Source organism: Giraffa tippelskirchi, chromosome 9 (assembly GCF_054371585.1).
Source record: "Giraffa tippelskirchi isolate mGirTip1 chromosome 9, T2T-mGirTip1v1.2.pri, whole genome shotgun sequence".
NCBI lineage: Eukaryota > Metazoa > Chordata > Mammalia > Artiodactyla > Giraffidae > Giraffa > Giraffa tippelskirchi.
Window position 1 is genome coordinate 20,505,569 of NC_137283.1, and position 23,592 is coordinate 20,529,160.

Sequence of the window (23,592 nt, forward strand, 5' to 3'; positions counted from 1 at the left end):
CCTCCAAGTATCTGGGAGGTCCCAGCGGGAACATTAGAGGAACCCTCTCATTTGCCCAGCAGAGGGCGATGGAGACCATCCCTGGCTGGATCTCCTCCACCCCGGAGGCCCTTCACTGCCTTCACCACCCAGACAGAAGGTTCCCTCGTGATCGGGGCGGTTTCCTTGGCACCAGCTGGCACCAGGTATCTTGGGCAACCTGGGCTGTCCCCGGGGGATGACTGCGAGCCGCTAGAGCCCTTCACATTGCTCCAAACGTGGCCAGGTTGGGATGCTCGGATTCTCCCTAGAAGTCTGTCTGGGAAGAGCAGAGGGAAAGAACTGGTTCGGGCACAGACGCATCCCCCCCACCCCCCACTGGGCTGGTCGGTGAGGAACCACCCAGGAGCTGTTGACTCCTCGCTGGGAAAACCGGGCGGGGTGGCCGGAAGGGAACAAGACGGAGCACTGCGCCAGCTCTCCCCTGGGGCTGCCTGCCTGCAGGCGCGGGGCCGCGCTTGCATCAGCGCTGCCAGGACCCGGGCAGGGGCCGCCCGCGACGTCAGCCGCCTTCCCAGCAGAATTCCACCGCCTGCGGCCAGGGGCCCGGCCTGTGTGGGGGCGGGGGCTTTTGGTTTCTGAAGATGACACCACTCTCTCTCTGCGTCTCCTCGCCCGCACTCTGTTGTCATGGAGATGACAGCATCCTGGCAGCCTTGGCAAGGCCAACCCGTCCTCGAGAAATGACCCGGAGCTCGGCCCACTCAGGAAACCACTGGCTCTAGGATGCCCGCCCTAGGACATGGGGCTGCGGGTCCCGGATTCTCCCCTGGGGGCGCCCTGTTGGACCACCTTCCTAATTCCACAGGATTATCAAGATCTCAAAGCACTCTCGCCAAGGGTCTTAGAAATAACTACCCCCCCCCCAAAAATCGAAGCCCAAAGAAGAGCCCTAAAACAGCACATACCAGACAGACAGTAGAATGAATCCTCAAAGGTTTTGCTTTTTTCCTTACCTTTCTTTCCAGAGAGTATTTTCTTATGATTCTCTTCAAAAGATCCTCTGGCTACAGCTTCACTTTGAGTGAAGCAATGTTTGTTTTAATTCGCTTTGGCAAGCTTCTGCCGCATAGAATGTGCCAGGCAGAGAGAATAGGAGATGATTCTACAAACAGTACTAGCCAGCGTGCCTTTAACACTTTTAGCCACGCACAGAGGTAAACTCACTTAACCTTCCCTACAAGCACAGGAGGTAGGTCTTGTCCAATTCTAGAAAAGGGAACTCAGATTATCCAATGAATCGGAGACCAGCTTGGAAGCCAAATCAGATCTGAGTCCTAAACTAGGGATCTTAACCATTACCAAGCAGCCTCTCAAAGCATCAGTTAAAATGGTGGCTATGACCTTTAATCTCTGGAATTAAGGCATTTTTACTGCACTGAGACCATGCATTTAATTTATATGTGTTAATATATAACAACTGGGAAGGTCAGGGCAAAAATAAACCTAAAGTATGAATAAGAATTCTATAATCATAATATGAATGCAGCTGCTGCTACTGCTGCTGCTGCTAAGTCGCTTCAGTCGTGTCCAACTCTGTGCGACCCCATAGATGGCAGCCCACCTGGCTCCTCCGTCCCTGGGATTCTCCAGACAAGAATACTGAAGTGGGTTGCCATTTCCTTCTCCAATGCATGCATGCATGCTAAGTCAGTTCAGTCATGTCTGACTCTATGCGACCCTGTGGACAGCAGCCCACCAGGCTCCTCTGTCCACAGGATTCTCTAGGCAAGAATACTGGAGTGGGTTGCCATTTCCTTCTCCAATAAAGGCAGCTAACATTGGCTGAATACCCATTATGCCAGGAACCCTCTACATTACCACATTTGATAGAACTCTTTAAAGTCAGTTCTGTTACTTGGGTCCCCACTTTGCAGACAAGGAATCTGAGGCACAAAGAAATGAAGTGACTTGTCCATGTTCCACATCTGGTAGATTAATACTTAGTAATTAACAGAATCATGTGCTGATCTAAGATAGGTATTCAGTAAAATCACACTCTGCTTGGGAGAGAATGGAGGACAAAAAACACAAACACCTCAAGAAAACCTAATTCATTTAGACCATTTCCATCTAAGATATATTAAATTTGAAAGCAGGCCAGGGTAGGGTTCCTTTTATTCCCCTGGGGGGAAAAAGCATTGTAAGCAAGTAATATAAACACATGGAGAATATTTCTGTGGGACGTTTTAGAATTTAGAGTGCACTTTTGTATCCAGGATCTAACTTCATCTCTACGACACTCCTAAGAAGTTGTCAGAACCAGTCACTTTAGTCCCAGGTTACAGGTGAACTGCAAGAGGCTTTGCAAAGAAAACTTTTTAACTGTTAAAGAAAACAAGTAATCTTTAAGGTTGCAAAAAGTAAACCACCCACAAGAGATAAAAAGTGGAAGCAATCCAAATGTCCATTAACAAATAGATGGATAGATAAAATGTAGTGTATACATACAATGCACTATTATTTAACCTTCAATTCAGTTCAGTTGCTCAGTCGTGTCTGACTCTTTGCAACCCCATGAATCACAGCATGCCAGGCCTCCCTGTCCATCACCAACTCCCAGAGTTTAGCCAAACCCATGTCCATTGAGTCGGTGATGCCATCCAACCATCTCATCCTCTGTCGTCCCCTTCTCCTCCTGCCCCTAATCCTTCCCAGCATTAGGGTCTTTTCCAATGAGTCAAGTCTTCGCATGAGGTGGCCAAAGTGTTGGAGTTGCAGCTTCAACATCAGTCCTTCCAATGAACACCCAGGACTAATCTCTTTTACGATAGACTGGCTGGATCTCCTTGCAGTCCAAGGGACTCTCAAGAGTCTTCTCCAACACCACAGTTGAAAAGCATCAATTCTTTGGCGCTCAGCTTTCTTCACAGTCCAACTCTCACATCCATACATGACTGCTGGAAAAACCATAACCTCGACTAGACGGACCTTTGTTGGCAAAGTAATGTCTCTGCTTTAAAATATGCTATCTAGGTTGGTCATAACCTTCCTTCCAAGGTGTAAGCGTCTTTTAATTTCATGGCTGCAATCACCATCAGCAGTGATTTTGGAGCCCCCCAAAATAAAGTCTGACACTGTTACCACTGTTTCCCCATCTATTTCCCATGAAGTGATGGGACCAGATGCCATGATCTTAGTTTTCTGAACATTGAGCTTTAAGCCAACTTTTTCACTCTCCTTTTTCACTTTCATCAAGAGGCTCTTTAGTTCTTCTTCACTTTCTGCCATAAGGGTGGTGTCATCTGCATATCTGAGGTTATTGATATTTCTCCCGGCAATCTTGTTTCCAGATTGTGTTTCTTCCAGCCCAGCGTTCCTCATGATGTACTCTGCATATAAGTTAAATAAGCAGGGTGACAATACACAGCCTTTTCTATTTGGAACCAGTCTGTTGTTCCATGTCCAGTTCTAACTGTTGCTTCCTGACCTGCATACAGGTTTCTCAAGAGACAAGTCAGATGCTCTGGTATTCCCATCTCTTTCAGAATTTTCCAGTTTATTTTGATCCAATTATTTAACCTTAAATAGAAACAAATGTCTGACACAGGCTATAACATGGGTGAACCCTGAGGACATTATGCTAAGTGATATAAACCAATCACAAAGGACAAAGTGTGTGTGATTCCACTTAAATGAGGTATGGTAGACAAACTAATAGAGATACAAAGATATAGAGGTTATTAGGGACTGAGTGGAGGAGGAAAAAGGGAGTTACTATTTCATGGATACAGAGCTTTTGTTTGAAAGAGTGAACAAGTTCTAGAAATGGATGATGATGATAATGGTACAACACTGTGAATATACTTACTGCCCTTGAAGTGTATGCTTAAATGATCAAAATGGTCAACTTTGTATATTTTATCACAATGAAAAAAATTGTTTAAAAAGAGGAAACTGCCTTAGGCACTCCCCATTCTTATGTGACCTTTTCTTTTCAGAAGGGAATTCTCACGTGTTTATTAAAGCAGAAGTGGCTTAAACCCAGACCCATGTCTTAGCTTCGCAGGGGCTGCTGCCACCACTTGAAAGTAAGAAAACATCACACCTTTAAAAATAGCTCATAATCGTGCGTTTTTGCTAACTACAGGAGACTGGCATTCCCCTCAGGTATTCCACATGAGCAAGATCTGGCCGGGAGGGGGCAGAAGCAGGAGTGAGTCACTGGTTTGGCAGGTGAGGTCATCGTGGGGTGACCGTCTGCGTCAAGCAGGCTCCTCACCTCCCACTTCTCCCATCTTCTCCCCTCAGGGGCAGCCAGGTCACCAGCCAGCTCAGCTGGAAGTCGAGCTGCTCCAGTGTGATGTGCACTGGGAGACATTCCTCTTTATGACTCAGTGGTTCAACACCCCAACAGATGGGCTCATAAAGCCTCTGGTAACCAAAGCCAGCTCTGAGGTCAAGACCCCAGACTGCCAAGTCACAGTCTATAAGTAAAAGAGGGAAGACGTACATCCTTGGGAAGGGAGAGGAAAGAGCTTGTTTTCTGTTTGGTGGAATGCTAACTATCTAAGAAATGGTGGAATGGTTCTACTTATCTTGATTATCCTGATTAAGACAACTTAGGAAAGTGGCTCACAGAAAGGGACAGTAAATATTTGCTGAATGATTCTTACTTTGGAGGAGTTTAACTGCAAAGACAATCCCAAACTACAAGTAGAAAAATAGATATTCTTATAATACTTACTTTCCACCAACCTTGATTTTCTCACAGGGGGCCCCAGAATGGGGGATTGATATATTTTCCTGGCATTGACACAGGTTTAATGCAGACAACTGTGGTATTAACACAAAAAATCATAATATTTAGGCAGGTAACTAGGTTATTAAGAAGTGGTAATACGAGGGGACTTTCTTGGACACATGTGTACACTCATCTAGCAACCATTAGCAGAGGTGCCATGTATGTATTTAAGGTGAAAGAGAATGAGAAAGAGAAAGTTTTTGATTTATTTATTTTGCCTTTTTTCTCTTTCGTTTGTATGCTGTTGAGTCAATCCAGTATGGTTGAAGGCATATGGGTGTTAGCATCAGACAAGCCATGTATTAGTCAGTCAGAGACTCTTGGTTGAACTAGGTTCAAGTCAGCTGGAAGGGGAAAAATTAAGGGGTGACTTCAGGCACAGCTGTATCCAGGAGCCCAAATGATAATATTAGGGATTTGTGATTCTATATCTCTCAACTCTGCCTTCATGGGCCTGTGAGGTGCCCAAGAATCTTCCCAGGAGCTCTGAGCTTACATTGGCCTGGTATATCTTCTCTCCCATCATAAATGTCTCACAGTCTGAGAAAGATGTGGAAGCTGTTTCCATAATCAAAGGGAATGGTTGCTGGGCAGGCAAAAACAATAGGTGTCCACTCCCTGTGTGTGAATGTCTGCCTGTGGGAGAGAGGGGCCACAGTGCTGCTCTCCTGGGCTTGTCCATGAGTCAGCCCTGGGTGGTGAAACGTGTGTGCTCTGGAATCAGCGGACCGGACTTGAAACTGGCTCTTCACTCGCTGTGTGGTCTCCAGCAACTCACTTTGCCAGTAATCATGCTAATAACTACCATGTTTTGAAGGTGAGACATGTGCTAGGCATTCAGTCTATTAGCTCAGCGACTCAAGAGGAGTTAACATTGCCCCATCTTACAGATGAGGAAGCTAAGGGCCGGAGGCAAGAAGTGGTCTACCTGTGGTCACTAAGCTGGTAGTGGGCATTACAGCCAAGGGCACTCTGACTCCACATGGTCTCTCTGGGCCTGAGATGGAGGAAGAGAAGGAGGTGGAAGAAGAAGAGGAATAGGAATAATAAAATGCCAACAACTTACTACATATGCAGTAAATCTAGTTCTCTGCAGCTGTCTCCCCACCCCCTCTATTTTTTCCTTACTTCCTTTCTCTTTTTCTTTTTTTTTGATCCTGTATTAGGGTCCTGGATTTCCCCCTCCACACACATTTTTCCTTCCTTCTTTGACCCTCTCCCTTCCTTCCTTCCATTTTTCTTTTCAATTTTAAAGTCCTCACCTGGTCCAGGGTGATATTTCTGCATCACCAAAGGGGCAAGATAGACACCGGGGCTTTCTTCATTTTTGCAGCACTCACCACCCTACCTGTGTCCCCACCCCCAGCAGAACCCACAGCTGTGAACTCCAGTGCAGCACCCGGCCTGGCCAAGATCAGGTTCTAGTTTCACTCAGGAAGCAGAAATCAAGGCAAATGGGATTCTTTCCGTCCCCCACCTCAAGCCCGTGTGCTCACGTGCTCACTGATCTCTGCTTGAAAGCCCTACTGATTTGTTTAATCTGAATCCCCCTCTGGCCAGTGTGGCACAGGTGCAGGGCATCTTCTCTCCCCGGGACCCTTGCCTGACCTCTCCGTCACGCCCTCCTGCTTGCCTGGGGAGCCCGCTTAGAGGCCTGATGAAAGAGAAAGGAAGTAAGCACCAGGCAAGACAGCCTTAGGGTTTTGAGATAAGCTCCTTTAATTTGGACTTGTCGTAACTAGAAATCAGGAGGAGCTGACAGAACGGTAGCTGGGCTCTGCTCTGATCCTAGGCTGGGGCGGGGGTGGGGCTGCCCCCCGCGCCCCACCCTCCTGGGCAGACTCAGGGGTGGGATCTGGAAGATTGCTTTCTTGAGGAAGAGGGCGGGGGGACTTGGAAAACACTGAACCTTTAGCTCCTTAATGACCAGGTCCTGTGATGTTCTGGCCTTAGGGATAGGAAGTCTGCATAGGCGACTGAGCTGAGAGGGTTTTGTCCCCCTCTCTGCAACCCCCACACTCCCTCCTGAAGGCTCACTGAATGTGTATGAGAGCGTGAGTCATTTTGCACGCACCCATGTGCCCTGTTTGAGGACCTCACCCCCTGCCCAAGCCCCTCTGGCCACTCCCTGTGGGTTCCGCCCTGAGGCGGGCCCTGCAGTAGGATTGAGGGCCTCGGTTTGGGGGCAGCCTGCTGGCAGCAGTAGTTCACCTAGAAAGGAAGCTCTTCTGAGTAGAGGGGCGACATGAGCAGAAAAGGGGGCAAGCGTAGCAAAACTGTGCTCATTAAGTACCAGCCTGACCCCAGAAACAGAGCACTCATCAACCCCCATTTTGTAGATGGGGAAACGGGGAGTCCTGGAAGGAAAATGCCTCACCCGCTACCTGAGTGGTTTCATTTCACGGGCTTCAGTCACCGGGACAGGACCAAGCACCTGGGCACCCTGAGTTCCTCGGGCTTCTCACACTTGAATGTGCTCACGCATCACCTGGGGGAGCTTGTTAAGATGCAGATTCTGATCCAGCACCTGAGAGCCTCATTTCTAACCTGCTCGCAGGTTTAGGGCCACGTGAAGAGCGAGGCCTCAGTTTCAGGCAGTCTTTCCGCGGAGCTCCGAGCAGAGTGTGCTTCAACTCGCAGCTCCAGCGGCATGGAGAGGAGGCCTAGCGCGGGGCTCTCCGGCTTGAGATGTGCTGTGAGTATAAAATATCCACCCAGTTTTGCAGGCGTAGAATAAAATGATATACAACATCTCTTGAATACCTGTTTTTCATCATTACATGTCAAAATGATACGATGCTAGCTATCCTGGGTAAAAGGAAAGCTATTTTAAAATTTACTTCACCTGCACCTCTTTACTTTCTTAGAATGAGTACTAGAAAATTTTACATTATGCATGAGGATTGTGTTAGATTTTCACCAAAGAGCTCCTCTCTAGATCTCTCAACCAGGCAGGGGTGATTTTGCCTGCCTTCTCAGCACCCCCATCCCAGGGAATATTTGGCAATGTCTGGAGATAGGTTTGGTTGTCATACCTGGAGCGGGGGGGAGAGGGATGGGGAGGCAGGGGTGGCTGCTGGCATCCAATGAGCAGAGGCCAGGGATGTTGCTGAATATCCCACAGTGCACAGTCCAGCCCCTTACAACCAAGACTTGTCCAGCTCCAAATGTTCGTAGTGCCAAGACTGGGAAATCTGGTTTCGAGTCATCCTTGGTATCTCCGAAATGATTTATTTTATGACTTATGCATTGCTTTTTTCCCCCTCTACCAGCGTATGAGTCTCATGAAATTAGGGATGTCGCCTGCCCGAGTCTCTGGGACCAGCACCTGGCATGAGGTAGGAATGGCGTCCTTTAATCCGCGTTCATATTAATACGGCGTATTAATAACACAGCATCTCTCTAAGCACTTGAGCCAAACAAGTGGTTTGAATTCATCCATGGAAGTGAACACAGGCCGACCAGCCACGGATGGGGCTCAGAGGGGGCAGTGAGACCACTCTGCCCTGAAATCACACTAGGAGGCGCATATTCTAAACGTCTCGGCTGGTTGGCACTGTTATTTGACTGTGTGCATAGTCATCAATCGATCGATGGCAGGTACTAACCCTGGGAGCAGACGTAGGCATTGTCTGTGCAAGGCTGCCGCCCCACCCTGACAGGCCTTTCACAGCACAGGCTGCTTTGGTTTCCAGTGAGTTTATTTACTACCCAGTGGTTTCAAAGGCCTGACTCAGGCCATCTGATTGGTTGCCTTTTCTTAGTTGCCGAGCCTGTGGAAGCCCAGACCCAGGATTTTTGAGGAAGAGTCATCTCCCAGCTGTCTCCCTTCGCAAAAGGCTGGTGGGTGGGGAGGGCGAGGCCAAAAAAAAAAAAAAAACCTCGGGTCCACCCAGGGCGTGCAAGGGAACAGAATCGGGACAGATTAATTTCTCTTGTTCAGATAACTCTTTAATCTTCGATGTAAAGTCTTGCAAGCTAGTTCTGGGCCTTCTCCCTTTCCCGCTTGTCACTCCCTGGGGTGGGGCCCAGTCCTGGTGGAAGCTGGGAGTCCAGGCTTGGCCCCAGAGGTGGGCTGTGTGATCCTGGGGAAATGAGGCCAGCGTTCTGGGCCTCTGTTTTCTCCCCTCTTAAGAGGGCGGAGGGAAGAGAGGAGAGAGGAGTGTGAGTTGTGTGGCCTTTAGATCTTTCAGTGCTTCCCTATAGTCTTCAAGAAAAAGCCCAAGCTCCTTAGCACAGCCTGGCTTTACTGTCACCTTCCTGCCTCTCGACCTGCAATCCAGTTTCTTGCCTCCTGTGGTGGGAAATACATCCCAAGCTTTGGCCTAGGTGACCTGCCTTTGGCTTTGTCAGTGGGCCTTGCTGTCTCTTGCTTTCTGATCTTGGCCCATGTCGTTCTGCCCTTCCGTGGAGTGTTCTAATGTAGAGCTTCAAAGCATGCTTGGTGGATCCCATGGCACAGGCTGTGTGCCCTTGGAGAAGTTTCTTACCCTCTCTGTGCCTCTGTCTCCTGTTTTGGCCAATGAAGATAACACTGGCCCCTGATTTCTAAGGTTATTGTGCCCGTTAAATAAGCTAATGCTTCTTAACAACACTGCCCCAGACCTAGAAAGCAACGAAGGAAACAGTCCCTGCTGCCGTTTGTATCACGTCTAGAATCCATTCTCACACGTCTTTGGAATCAGCTCATTTGTCACCCGCTTCAGGGAGCCTTCCTTGATTGCCCACCTGTCAGCTGAGGTCGCTGCCCCTCCTGGGTGTTCTGACTCACCCGGGCCTCACCAGTGTCACCACCCTCTCACGTGGGTTGTAACTCCTATTTGTTTGGTTTGCTCCCCTCCATACACAGTCACTTCCTCTCGTTGAGAGGTTGGAAACAGATCACCTGCTGGCCTAAAACACAGGTGTGCATGAGCTGGTGTAGAGGGGAATCTGGAAACATTGTCACACGATGCTGAACTTTGAAAAGAGGGTGATTCTCTAAAAAATTACATCTAGGAGAAGCATCTAAGAAACCTCCTTTAAAAAATAAGACGATTTTCACACAAAAACCTGGATTGCCTTTGGACAATCAGAAAGGCGGCTGACACAGTCACCAACATTGCCTACACCTGCAGGAATGTCATTTTCAGGCAGGCACCTGCAGGCCTGACCCACCCTGATCAGCTCACACACTCTGCCCCAGAAACAAGGTGGTGATACAAGCCTATTGTCTAAATTAGGAAACTTTCGGGAGTAAACGGGGGTGCTATTTTTAACCACAAATGAGGTAGACAGCCCAGGGGCAATAAGCGGCACACACCCCTTCACTGTAGGGGAGGGGTCCTGGCACCTTTGCCTCTCACATCACACATTTCCTGCCATAGAAATGCCCAGTAAGTGACAGTAAACACAACTAGCGTTTCTGGAGGGGTGGAGGGGTTCTTAGGAACCATCTGAGGTGGGGACGCTGAGGCAGGATGTATTAGTAAGCTGTCTCACCCGCACAGATGGGAAGGGGGAGCCCAGGCAGTGAGTCTAGAAGCCTGTGTGTTGGCTACATCAACAATCTCCTCTTAAGAGTCGTCCCAGCTCTGAAAATCTGTGGTTCTTTGTTTTTTTTTTTTAATTATCTTTATGGATTTATTTGGCTGTGTCAGATCTTAGTTGCAGATCTTTGATCTTGGTTGTGGCATACAGCATCTTGAGTTGGGTCATGTGGGATCTAGTTCCTCGACCAGAGTTCAAACCTAGGCCCCCTGTATTGGGAGAAGAGGGAGAAGACAAAGGGAAAGGACAGGAAAAGAACCACAGATTTTTTATAAACATTCCCGAGTCTCGCCCTCCTTTCCTCTCGTTCTTCTTTCTCTGACTCGTGTTTCCTTCTCTCTCCCTTCTGACTCCCGCCCACCCCTCACTGTCACACTACCTCTTGCTGGTTCTCTGTCTCTCCATCTTTGTGTATCTCCATGGCTTACTTTTGAACTGTCTCTGCCTTTCTCTTAGTCTTGCCTAGACTCTCTCATTGTGGACAGAGGTACAAAGGCCCCCACCATGAGATCAGAATCCAGAGGCTGGGCCGCCCCCTTCACACCCTAGCTCGGGCCTCTGTTGTGGTGCAGACAACCGGCTGGACAATTTGATGGTTTTTAGTGGACATGCCTGCGATAGGGAAGCTGGTCTGGGCTCAGCCTTCCGTTATAGGAGATGGATAATAGGAAGGTTAATGGTACGTCTTTGTGTTTGGCCAGAGGACGGTAACTGGAGCACATTGGTCACAATAAGTCATGCCTCTGATTGGATGATGATCACCCCACATGAAATAGTGTCCTTTGAAAGGAGAAGGTAGTCTGGGAATATTGTTTTGAAGGCAAGGAGGAGGGCAACTGTTTCCTAAAAGAGGATGGGAGAAAGTGATACTCCTCCCAAGCAAAGTGGGTGAAGAACTGTGGGAAAAGCACAGCAGAAGGGGAGAGAGAGAAGGGAAACTGAACAGGGGCCTTGGCAGCCCCAGGAAGATGTGCTGAGAAAGGGGCCAAGAAGGGTAGGGGGGTGACAGATTTTTCAAAATTCCCAGTGAGACTTCAGCAGCTTTAGGCTTAGGCAGCCACCTGGTTGGCTGTGCTCAAAGGATCGTGCCTTTATTGAGAGCAGGAGGAGGCGATCTGGAGAGAATTGCAGATGCCAGGCTCGAATCCCAGCCTGGGCCCCACCCTCTTTTCACCTTGGTTTCCAAGTGGGTGTTCTGGCCACTGGAGGGGAAGTGTTCAGACAGAGCTGGCTGGTGGCGGTGAGTCAGGGCCCCACCCAGGGCCCTGGCAGCCCCGGGGGGCCTCTCGCCTACAGGCCTGGCAGCAGCTGCTGGGTGTTATCAGGAGCCATGGGGCAGCAGCAGCCTGACAGGCCATTCAGATTCCCTCCAGATGACCTGTGGCCACGGAGTCCGGCTCCAGAGCCCTGTGGTTGTGCTGGCTCCATTTGATCTGGTCATCTGCTGAGGGTTTGCAATTTCAAGGTCAACAGTGCAAGGGGAGAAAGCCTTGTAGGGCAATCAGTCTAGCTGGAAAGGACTGTCACCTAACAGGTTATTACCCACCTCCCTTCGTTTGTAAGCCCTGAGAGGGCAGGAGTCCTGTTGTGGACCCCACTGCATCCCCAGCACTTGACACGAAGGCTGGGATCCAGTAGGTGCTCCATAATGGAATGAATTAGCTGTGCCTTCAAATCTCCCTGCTGCCCCTGACTGACTGTGTGACCCTCCCAAGTCCCTTAACCTGTCTGAGCTGCCACTTCCATCATCAGTACAATGGGATAAAGCCAGTAAAAGTATAAGGGGCATCATCGCCCTCCTGCCATGAAATAAGATAGCTGTCTGGGGGTGGAGGTGGGGAGGCATCCAGTCTGTAGCTCAAATATGGGGGGAAGTGCGCATGGAGGAGATACTTTCATGTTAGGAAAGTCTGCAGCTTCTGTGGCGGGTAGTTCCAGGTGCATCGTACAGATGTTACTTTTTAGGAAGACGGTGTGGTTGTGTGGTTAAGGGTGCTTGTTCTGGAGGCGCCATACCTGGGTTCAAATCCTGCCTCCACCCCTTACTTCCTCTGTGGTCCTGGGCAAGTCGCTTGGCCTCTCTGAGCTTGTTTTTCTGTGTGTAAAATAGAGTGGTCATGAGGTTTCAAGGAGATCCATCCCAGGCTGACCCTGGTACAGAGGAAACCCTCAATGTATGTAAACTGTGATCACTAGTTTCCATCCCTCAACCCCGTGAAGCAGACATGACTCTCCCCAGGGTGCAAAAGAGGAAACCAGAGCTGGCCAGGTGGGGAGGCGCGCCTGTCAGCAGAACCCTAACTAGATACCCCCCTGCTCCTGAGGCCCACCACAGTTGCCAGAAATAAGGTGACGTATGGCCACCCCTGCCTCCATCCGCTGCCCTGGGGGAGAAGTGAAACACAAACCCACCAGGGTAAGAAAGAGGAGAAGGAACCAGCTGAGGTAAGGACTGGCCAGTGGCCCCGAATCCTGTCAGAAGGACAGTCTGGGGCAAGGTCAAGTCCAGGTCGGTGAGAGGGTGGAGGCAGCGGGAGGATTGTGTGACAAGAGGGGTCTGGTGGCTGAGCTGGCCGTAGGCGAGGCGAGGGCTGAAGCCCTGGTCCCAAGAATGCGGAAGGAAGCCCTTTTATCAGCATTCACAAGAACAGAGAGGGAAGTTGTTTGCATCTGGCCAGATACCTCAGCTGTGACCTCCTGTCTCTAAGGAGAGGGTCCCTGCAAGCTCTGCTTTCAAAACTCTCTTGGGAGAAAAGTCATGGCCCCGATTCTTAGAAATTGCCCTCATCCCAATGCAATAAACAACTTAGCGGCTTTCTGACTTTCTGACAATCACCCAGGGCTTGGCTTTCCGCCTGGTGGACCTTCAGCCTCTGAGAGTTGGCATGCCTATGCTTTCACCCTACCCATTTTACAGATGAGAAAACTAAGGTTTAAACCTGGCCTCGGGTCCTAGCACTGCCATTACTAGCTCTTGAGTCCCAGTGGCTCACCAGCCGGGCCTGGTTTCCCATTCGTAAAAGGCAGAGGTGTTTAGGCCTTATCTTCCTTTCTGTCCTTCCATCCCTCCAGACCAAAGGGTGTGGAATTCTAAGGCGAAAAGTCACCTGATCAAGTGGTGTGGATTAGCCAACAACCCAGCCCTGAGGTCAGCCTCTGGAAGCAATTTAAGATGGCCCAGGGATCTGAGACTCCACACCCCCACAAGCAAGCAGAAGTATTCCCTCCCACACGAGGCTGCCTCCCTTCCTGAGCAATTCTGCTCTGATTTCGTTGGTGAAACAGCTGTGCCTTCTGCAGTGCTCCAAGCTCGTCGCACGTCTTAGACCAGGCAGGATCCTCCGTCAGCGATTGCTGTCCCAGCCTGTAATGAGCACCTTCCATGGGCCAGGCTGGACTCAGCAGTAACTACCTCTCCCCCCGTGCAACAACCCTTGATGAGGCAAACAGTTCTTATACCCATATTACACCTGTGGAAAGCTGGGGCTCAGAGAGGCACCTTGTCCAGGGTTACACAAAAGCAGAGATCCCAACCCACTCTAAATGACTTCTCTGAATAGAGCTGCTCCATTTAAATCAACACCCAAGTGATTGGATTAAGTGTCATTTTCTTTCTTTTTTAATTAAAAACATTGTCCCCCTGTAATGAATATGGATTGCTTGGCGTTTTGAAAGGGAGTAGCCAGTGGAAGCATTTACAGATAATTTGCTGTGTCATCTGGAATTTGATTTAAACTAATCCAGTTTGGGGAGGGCTATAAATACAACAAAATTGTCCATGAACTGATTGTTCTAGAAGCTGAGTTGCAGTTCTCTAGACTGTTCTCTCCCATTGTGAACGTGTTTGAAAATGTCCATGACCAGGTAAAAATCTAGTTTAAATTTAATGCTTGCAAAGTTGTGAATTCAGGATAAATGAACTGGCCTGGGACAGGCTGTGTGCTCAGAGGCAGGGGGGCATGTTGCCTGCCCCACAGCTGAAAGCATTTTAAGGTCACTTGGAGAAGGCATTCATTACAGCCTCCTGGGTCTGCTCTCTCTGGACCACAAGGTCCCTCTTTGCATCCAAGAGAACAGTCTGCCCCCAAATGGGCAGCCAAGTGAAGATGGCATGTCGGGGTTCCCACAGCCACACTGCGGTTTTATGATGAAATTTGGCACCGAATGTGGTTCACGTTCAGCCAGTCAGGCGATTTGAGGAATCTTTCATAAATGTTACCAGCAAAGGCACAGTGGCTGCCTGTGTCTGGGGCCACCCAGAAAATTGGAAAAGATGAGACCTCTGACGTTCACTTGATGGCCACATGTCTGGAAGTAGCCCCTCTCTGCATGTCCCCAGAGGCCCAGTTCTCCTAGCTTTGTCCAGTGTGCCCTGGGAGCTCCACTTTCCTACTAGATTCCCCCGGAAACAAGAAGACCTTCTCTGTTGACAGCCTTTCCTGTCTGCAACTGTTCCTTTCTCAGACAAGTGGCATCAGCTCTCCACTGGCCTTCATTATATTGAGCAAGTGTCATTTACTTATTCAATAATGATTTATTGAACACCAACTATATGTACTGGGGTTACAGCATAGAGCAAATAGATAGCATGACGGGCATGTGCTGCATATGACACACATGGTACCCATGCTCCAAGAGCTTCTAATTTCGCCGGGGAGAAAGGCAGTCATCCGCTGTTACTACTACTAATCATTTAATTACAACTCTGACAAGTGTTTTGGAGAAGCTTTGGGGCTTTGAGGGCAGATGAGAAAGAACATGATCTGATGAAGTGGGAGCACTCAGGATTCAAAGAAGGCTGTTTGGAGAGAATCATGTCTAAACTGAGATCTGGAGATGGGAGGTATTTGATGTCCAAACAGGGAAAGGGAATTATTCCAGACAGAGGGAACAGTGTGTTCAAAGGCCAGGCAGGCATGACTTGTTGAAGGAAATGGAGGGACAGTGTACGGTCTGTGGAGTATGTGAGTATGAGGGGGAAGGAGATGGTGGTAGATTATGAAGGGTAAGTCAAGGATGATGGAGAATTCATAAGAATGTGTCTTTGAGCAGGGGAGGTGATATTGTCCTTTTGAACCTAAAATGATCACTCTGGTTACTGTGGGGCACTGAGTGGATCAGAGCAGGGAAAATGCAAAAGCTACAGGCCTGGACCAGCTCATGTGTCACATTTGTGAGAATTAGGAGAAAGTATCCACCCCCACCTCCCACCACCCCCCACCCCACCCCCCGTCCCGCCCCGCAAGAAAGACACAGGTCTGTAGACACATGCTTACAGAATGGAACCTGGTCTGAATTTCGGTGCCCACTAACTCTGAGTCAGAACCCTTGTGCAGGGAACTACCTGTACAAATGTACACAATGGCCATGGATGGACACTGAGAATAGAGAAATCAGAAGACGATAGAACGTTTGCTGACAAACCTGCCTCGTCCTCTTCAAGCACCTTGAATTCTGAGTTCTTGAGCTCAAAATTCGTGTTTGTAACCCCAGTGCACGTAGGAGATGCTCCAAGTGTTTGCTGAATGAATTCTTCTTTGGCCTTCTTTTTTTTTTTTCCTTTAGACTTTCTGTCATCTTGTTCTCTTCTAAATTCATAGTGGCTTCCTGTTCACACACACCTGCTGGGTGTTAGGAGGCACTGTTAGGCACTTGACCTTTTTAGTCCTCTAAACATTTTATCCTCTGTCCATTTGACAGAGACCAGACCAGGGTCTACATGGCTAGGGAAGATGAACAGGGATCTTTCTAAATCCTTGACAGGTTCATTGTGCTGTATATGATCTATCACGTCCTGGGGGTGGGTGGGAGCAGGGAGTGGTGGCATGCCTTCTGGTAAGGAGTCTTAAGGTTGAATCTCTAAACCTTGAATCTTAGAATGTCAGAGTTGAAAGGGATCCCACCCCCGAGGCCCCAGAGAAGGGCTGGAAATTGTTCAAATGTCACTGAGTTAAGTCAGAGCCAGAGCAGAGCTAGGAACCAGGTCCCTTAACAGGTTTGGGAGAAAAAGATAGATATCAGAAGTGGAGATTAGAAGAGAGAGACCAAGGGAGGGATCACTCTCTAGGGATGGTATCTGACTGCGATGGGTATCAGTGAGGCGGCCCGGGGTTAGCTCAGGACAGCAGAGTCCTAGGTGACTGTGTGAAAGGGAAGAGCAGGCGGAGGAAACAGAACTTCCTCAAGGACTTAAGCAGGTCTCTAAACTGGAATTCATTTGGATCCATCCTGGCCATTGACTTTCTTTGAAAGTTTTTTTCTTTGAATTTTTTCTAAATTGGAGGATAATTGCTTTACAATGTTGTGTTAGTTTCTGCTGTACAGCAAAGTGAATCATTCATGCCGGGGGTGGGGGGCGGCGGTAGGAATTGGGCGATTGGGATTGACATATATACACTACTAAACACAAAACAGGTAACTAATGAGAACCTACTGGCCATAGACTTTTCAGACACAAAGTTGACTGTCTTGGTCCAGGCCGATGGCCAGGACAATGTTCACTGTCACCAAGCCGCTGTGAACAGCCACCAGGCGAGGTCAGAGAGAAGGCCTGGTTCCTCTCCCTGGAGCCTGCGGCCCAGGTGCCCTCTGAGGGCCCCAGTTCAGTTCCCCGTTGGTGCCGGCTTGGGGTTTTCCTGCCTCTGGGTCTGCATCACAGCCCCTCTTATGTCACATTGCTTCAGATCCCACTAAGCATTGCTCTGAGCTGGAAAATCCCTCGGAGCCCGCCTAGCAGCCCATGATTGTAGCAGCAGGAAACTGTGACAGCAAGGCTCCCAGGGTATGAGGTTTATTCTTGGTGTGTGGTTGGGAGGACGGGGCGGTATGGGGGTGGAGATGCACGGGATGGTCAGGAGAGAACAGAGAAATCCCAAAAGAAGGAACCCCTCAGACAGTTTCCGGCCAGTTTTCTTTTCTGAAGTGGCCTTTGCTTCCAGCCCCAGGTCTGTCTCCCTGCACTGGGTCTTCATGGAGCCTCTTGGGGAACATCTCAGGATTTAGAGTCTGGTCCCTCAGTTCAGGGACCGCAATTTCTGTGGTTTAGTAGTAGTAGCAATGGTAAGAATGTAAGTGATAGTTGTCATTAATCAAGTCTTTTGTAGATGGAAAATTCCGTATGCAGTAGGGCTTCCAGCACACAATAAGCCCTCGACCGATTGCAACTTTATTTTTTGTTTTTACAATTTTTTATTTCATATTGGAGTATAGCTGGCCACTCACTCCAGTATTCTTCCCTGGAGAATGCACATGGACAAAGGAGCCTGGTGGGCTATATAGCCCATGGCGTTGCAAAGAGTCAGACATGACTGAGTAACTAAGCACACATACACATAGCTGCTTAACTATATTGGAATATAGTTGATTAACAGTATGTTAGTTTCAGGTGTACAGCAAAGTGATTCAGTTATACATATACCTGTATCTGTTCTTTTTCAAATTCTTTTCCCACTTAGGTTATTACAGAATATGGAGCAGAGTTCCCTACGCTATACAGTAGATCCTTCTTGGTTATCTATTTTAAATATAGTAGTGTGTATATGTCCATCCCAAACTCAATCTATCCCTTCCCACGAATGGCAGCTTTATTCTAACACATCCACCTGAAGAAGCAGGTATTAGTCTCATTTTACAGATGGGAAAACTGAGGCTCGAGACCACGAGTCACTTACCCAGAGTTGTTGAGCTACTCGTTCATCCCCTGACTCAACGGTTACGTACCGGGCCCCCACTGTGTAGTGGCCACTGTCCTGGATGTGGCAGAGGGAGCTCCGAGCACAGTCCCCGCCTCACATTTACAGGTAGATGTTCCTGTGAGTGGAGTCCCGCTGTGAACAGATAAGTGCATCAGCAAGGACAGTGCCTGCAGGTTGGGGTTGGGAGCACACGGGGCAAAGAGATGCAGAGTCAGTGGGGGTATAGTGGTGTTTTCTGGCTGTGCCACATGGCTTGCAGTATATTAGGTCCCCGATCAGAGATAACTCAGGGCCCCACAGTGAAAGCGCTGAGTCCTAACCATTAGAAAGGCAAGGAAGGGGTGTTTCAGAAAAGATGCTGAGGGCAGGCTTTTCTTCATGATGAGCTGGGGTTGAAGGGGCAAGAAGGAGCCCGGGGAAGGTTTCTCTGAGCAGGAGAGCAAAGGCCCTGGGGTGGGAAAGGCCTGGTGAGTTGACTAGAGCTCCAAGGAGGAGCAGAGGTGAGCGTGGGAGGAGCGTGGGAGGAGGGGCGCCGGGAAAGCAGGTGGGCCTGGGGCACAGCGGCTTTCTAGACCCCAGGGAAGAAATGGAGGCATGAAGGGTCTCCGTGGAAGAGGCTGGATTTTAATCTGTAAATTCAGCCCGGGCTCTGCCCTCTTCACCTCAGCCTTGATTCTGAACTAGACTTGGGGGAGAGGGAGGCTGGCCGGGACCCTTCTGTGCTCACGGTGTGTCATAGGACAGGCAGAGCCCATTTGCCAGCCCCACAGCCTGTCGGCCTGTGGGTTCCCCAGTGAACAACAGGAAGGGGGATCAGACAATCAGCCCTGAGGAAGGAGCCCCATTTTAGCCCAGGACTCTGCCTTGCCAGCTGTCCCCAGACTTCTGGGCCCCCTCCTTTCCTCCACTCACAGTTCCCTTACCATTGAGTCAGCACCAGTCCCACTTGAACTCAGACCTCACCTCAGAACCAGTGGGATGGAGAACAAGTCATTTAATTGCCCTCTGAGCCCCTCTTCCCTACCTATGAAATGGGCCAAAACCTGTCTGCTCTCCTCAGGCTGTGAGTGAACATTAAACCTGATGGGAGTGCTGCTAATGAACTCAGAGCCTGCTCTGGGCCAAGGGTGCACTCATTGCTTTATGTGCAGGAGTTGACTTTACTGTCATGTGAACAATACGGAGCAGTGATGGTTATCGGGCCAGCTTTGAGAGCACGTGGCCCATGAAGTCACGCAGAGCCACTACGCGCTTCCAAGGGCCCCACACTTGGTTTTATACTCAGTCATTGCTGTCTGGAAATTCTTGATACTTTTTCAGAATGGGGCCCTGTGTTTTCATTTTGCATGGGTTTCTGCAAATGATGCAGCTAGTCTTGATTATTATATATTCATTCATACATTCAATATAGATTTATGGAGCCAAGCATGGCATATGGCCCTGGAGAGAGGGGAGTGAGCAAAGCAGAATTCCTCACCTCCATGGAGTTTACTTTGCATTACTTGGTTCAGAGAGGGTAAGTTATTTGCTCAATGTCACACAGTTAATAAGGGGATGCCCAAGATCCACATCAGAGCTCTTAACCACAGTACCATCTCCCTTTCAGCCTAAAGCTGCTGCTGCTGCTGCTAAGTCGCTTCAGTCGTGTCCGACTCTGTGCGACCCCTTAGATGGCAGGCAGCCCACCAGGCTCCGCCGTCCCTGGGATTCTCCAGGCAAGAACACTGGAGTGGGTTGCCAGTTCCTTCTCCAATGCATGAAAGTGAAAAGTGAAAGTGAAGTTGCTCAGTCGTGTCCGACTCTGTGTGACCCCATAGACGGCAGGCAGCCCACCAGGCTCCTCCGTCCATGGGAGTTTTCAGGCAAGAGTACTGGAGCGGGTTGCCATTGCCTCTGGAAAGTGTTTAACAGGACACCAGCCCCAGAAATAGCCATACGGTTCTAAGTGCTTTAGGTGTGGTAATGCATTACAGCAGCTTGTTTTAGGGTCAAGAAAATGGAGATCAGAGAGGTTAGGTGAGTGGCCTAGTCACACCGCTGGTAAGGAGCAGAGCTAAGACAAGGAGCCCAAGCAGACTGGCTGAGAGCTGTCTTCTGAGCTGCTCCAGCATACTGCTTTTCGAAGCCATCACTCAGGAAACGGTGGCTTGTTATAATTACTTTAATCACCACCATTTTCGTTTTCATCTCCAGAGACCCGATGCAAGTGTGAGGCCTGACCCACATCACTTTGTGCAAAATGAGAGGATTAACAAATGAATGAGCAGATTGTTTTTACCCATGGGGTAACCTCAACGGCTGCCCACCTCCATTCACCCAGCTCCCACATGACTTCTCACTGGGACCCTGATAGCTAGCCTTCGTGGCCTTGCCTTCAGCCAGTGATGAAAGCTCTCCATGTCCAGGATGAAGAAAATAGGGTCGCGCCTTCCAGTAAACAGGCCAGGCTGAAGGGAGGGGATGCTGTGGGGAGCAGTGGTTCACAGCGATGGTTATCGCTGAGTACAAGCTTTCCTTTTCCTTCCTACGTGAAAATAGGGCTCGTCCTAGGGGTTCTCTCCCCTCAAGACTGTCACTGTTTAGAGGGTCTCATGCCCTAGCAAGATTTGAGGAATTGATCCATCTGCCTGGCCTCGAGCACAGGGTGGTTTCTGAGACTCTGTGCAGACTTGCCACTCTTCCTCACTGACGTGTGACAGGCACAGTCATTTGTTCATTACTCAACAAGTATTTACTGAGTACCTACTATGTGTCAGGTACTCTTGTACGAACTGGGGATACAGCAGAGAATAAAGCAGGCAAAACCCCCTGCCCTAAGGGAGCTTACATTCTAGTCCAAGATACTTCTAGCTGGGACTTCTTTGGATTATATGGCAGACATCAGGAATTTTTCCTTCTTGGGCACTGGAATTTTTTCAATCTTAAGAATATTATCAAGTTTTACCTAGGGCACAGTTAGGGTGCTTTTTATTTCAGGTGGGAGAGTAAATCTGGTGCCTCTTACTCCATTTTGGCCAGAATCAGTTTTTCTTTACAAGAAAACCTGTAGGCCTTGGAGGAGCAAGACTTAAAAACTTCATTTGTTGTTTATACCTTCATGTGAATGAGTTTATGGGCTCCTTTCTGAAACATTATAGTTACAGGAAGTGAAGAACTGAAAGACTGAAGTAGAATATAGGACTTAGAAGATAAATCCAGAAGTGCTCATAGAGTCATTATTTCATTTGAATTCATCACATCTTACAAATCTGCCAGCAAGTCAGGAGCTTCTGTTTTCACTTTACAATGAGGAAGGTGGAGCTGGGAAAGCTGAAAAGACTAGCTCAGTCACACAGCTAGTTAAGACTCAGAGCTACTGACTTCTGCCCTCAAGCTCCTCTTAACACCCTGTGGGTCAGTGGTCACCGTGTGTTGTGGGGGAAAGGGCAGAGGACATCTGTGATCCCTTACGCTTGTGCTGATTTGGTTGTTTCTCATAACTTCAGCCTCAGCTTCCCTGGGGCTCACGTCGGCACAGCTCGTGTTCCTGAGCAGTAGCTACAGCTTAGCAAGAACAGTGGCACAGAATGTCAATTCCATGAGGGCAGGGGCCGCATCTGTTTGGGTTACCCCTGAGGTCCCTGTGCCTGGAATAGCACCTGACCCCTAGTACGTTTTCAACGACTATTTGTCCAATAAAAGAACATGGAGGAATGGATTTGCGGAATAAACAGTAATATCTCAATTGCATTACCAGTAAAAGTGAAGACAGTAATTTCTGCCTTTTGATGCTGTTTTGATTTTGTTGATGCATTGTATGCTTGCTGAGGGCAGGGTTTTTTTCCTGTTTCACTTATGCACTGCGATGTTCCAGCATCTGTTAAAACAGTGCCTGTCTCAGAGTAGGGGCTTAAGAAATATTTGCTGGGTGAACAGATGAGAGTCAAACATTTAGTTTTCTGTGGATGTGTAGCAGTGGGGTGAAAAGCAAGGGATTTGAAGCCAGAGCTGTGTTGGACTTCTGGCTCTGCCACGTCTATGACCTGGAGGATATCACTGAGCCTCAGTTTCTCCAGTACTTATACTAAGGGGTGTCATTGTTTCTGCATCTGGATGTCCTGAGGATTAAGTGAGGTTGTACAAACAAAGTTCTTGGAATAGCTCCAGGAACAAAGAAAAGACTCAAAAGTTTTAAAAGTTCTTGTGTGTCTAAGAGTGTGAAGTGAAGTGTTACTTGCTCAGTCGTGTCTGATTCTTTGCGACCCCGTGAACTGTAGCCCACCAGGCTCCTCTATCCATGGGGATTCTCCAGGCAAGAATACTGGAGTGTTGCCATTCCCTTCTCCAGGAGATCTTTCCTACCCAGGGATCTAACCCGGGTCTCTGCCACTGCAGGCACATTTTTTAGTCTGATTCTTTACTGTCTGAGCCACCGGGGAAACCTAAGAGTGAGGGTGCATTAAAAAAAAAAATACTTAAAAATCGAAATATAGTTGACATATAATCGTTTGTTAGTTTCATGTGTTTTACATGAAGATTTGACATTCGCATGCTGTTTGAAATGATCATGATGAGTCTAGTAACTATTTGTCCTCATGCAAAGTTATTACAACATCGTTGACCATATTTCTTATGTTGCATATTAAATCTCTATGATTTATTTTCAACTTTATTTTCTATTGGAATAGAACCGATTAACAATGTTGTAATCATTTCAGGTGGAGAGCAAAGGGACTTAGCCATACATATACAAGTGTCCCTTCTCCCCAAAAACTCCCCTCCCACCCAGACTGCTTCATAACATTGAGCAGAGTTCCCTGTGCTATAGAGTAGGTCCTTGTTGGTTATCCATTTTAAATACAGCAATGTGTACATGTCCGTCCCAAACTCCCCAACTATCCCTTCCCTCCATCCTTCCCCTCTAGCAATCATAAATTCATTCTCTGAGTCTGTGAGTCTGTTTCTGTTTTGTAGACAAGGACTGCGCATGACTTACTTATTGTATAACTGGGTGTTTGTAGCTGTGTAATCCCCTTCACCTATTTCCCCTGCCTCCACCCCTCCCTTCAGGCAACCACTTGTTTATTCTCTGTATCTATGAGTCTATTTTTGAGGGTTCAGTTTTTTAAGGGCCATTTTTCTCCAAAGGACTTTTATCCCTGGTGGTTTAGTCGCTAAGTCGTGTCTGACTCTTGTGACCCCATGAACTGTACCCTTACAGGCTCCTCTGTCCATGGGATTCTCCCAGCAAGAATACTGGAGTGGGTTGCCATTTCCTTCTCCAGGGGATCTTCTCAAACCAGGAATCGAACCCGAGTCTCCTGGATTGCAGGCAGTTTCTTTACCAACTGAACTACAAGGGAAGCCCTTGTTTAGCCCTGGGAATCCCCCAAGAGAGCATAGAGGTTGTTCTCCTGAAAGGTGAGGCTGCCTTGAAAATAAATTCCTATCAAATCTCCATGGACAATGCCGGGACTCCTGAAGCCTTCAGGGCAACTCCCCGTCACCGGCTGTCTTGCGCCAGCTGAATCCTGATGCAGCTGGATTCACCGCGGGGTCATTGGGCCCTGTTGGGCCGCCCTAGTCATCTGCAGCCCTTTGAAGTTG

The 23,592-nt window shown here is 48.6% G+C and overlaps 1 long non-coding RNA gene across 8 annotated transcripts in view; it reads left to right on the forward strand.

Moving 5' to 3' along the window:
* Positions 1 to 23,592, forward strand: part of LOC145520777 (uncharacterized) — a 204,587-nt gene that overhangs the window by 26,384 nt on the left and 154,611 nt on the right. For all 8 annotated transcript variants that reach the window (XR_014064810.1, XR_014064815.1, XR_014064814.1 and 5 more), the window contains exons 4-5: positions 3,981 to 4,070; positions 8,056 to 8,121. This is a non-coding gene — a long non-coding RNA (uncharacterized LOC145520777). The remainder of the gene's footprint in view (positions 1 to 3,980; positions 4,071 to 8,055; positions 8,122 to 23,592) is intronic.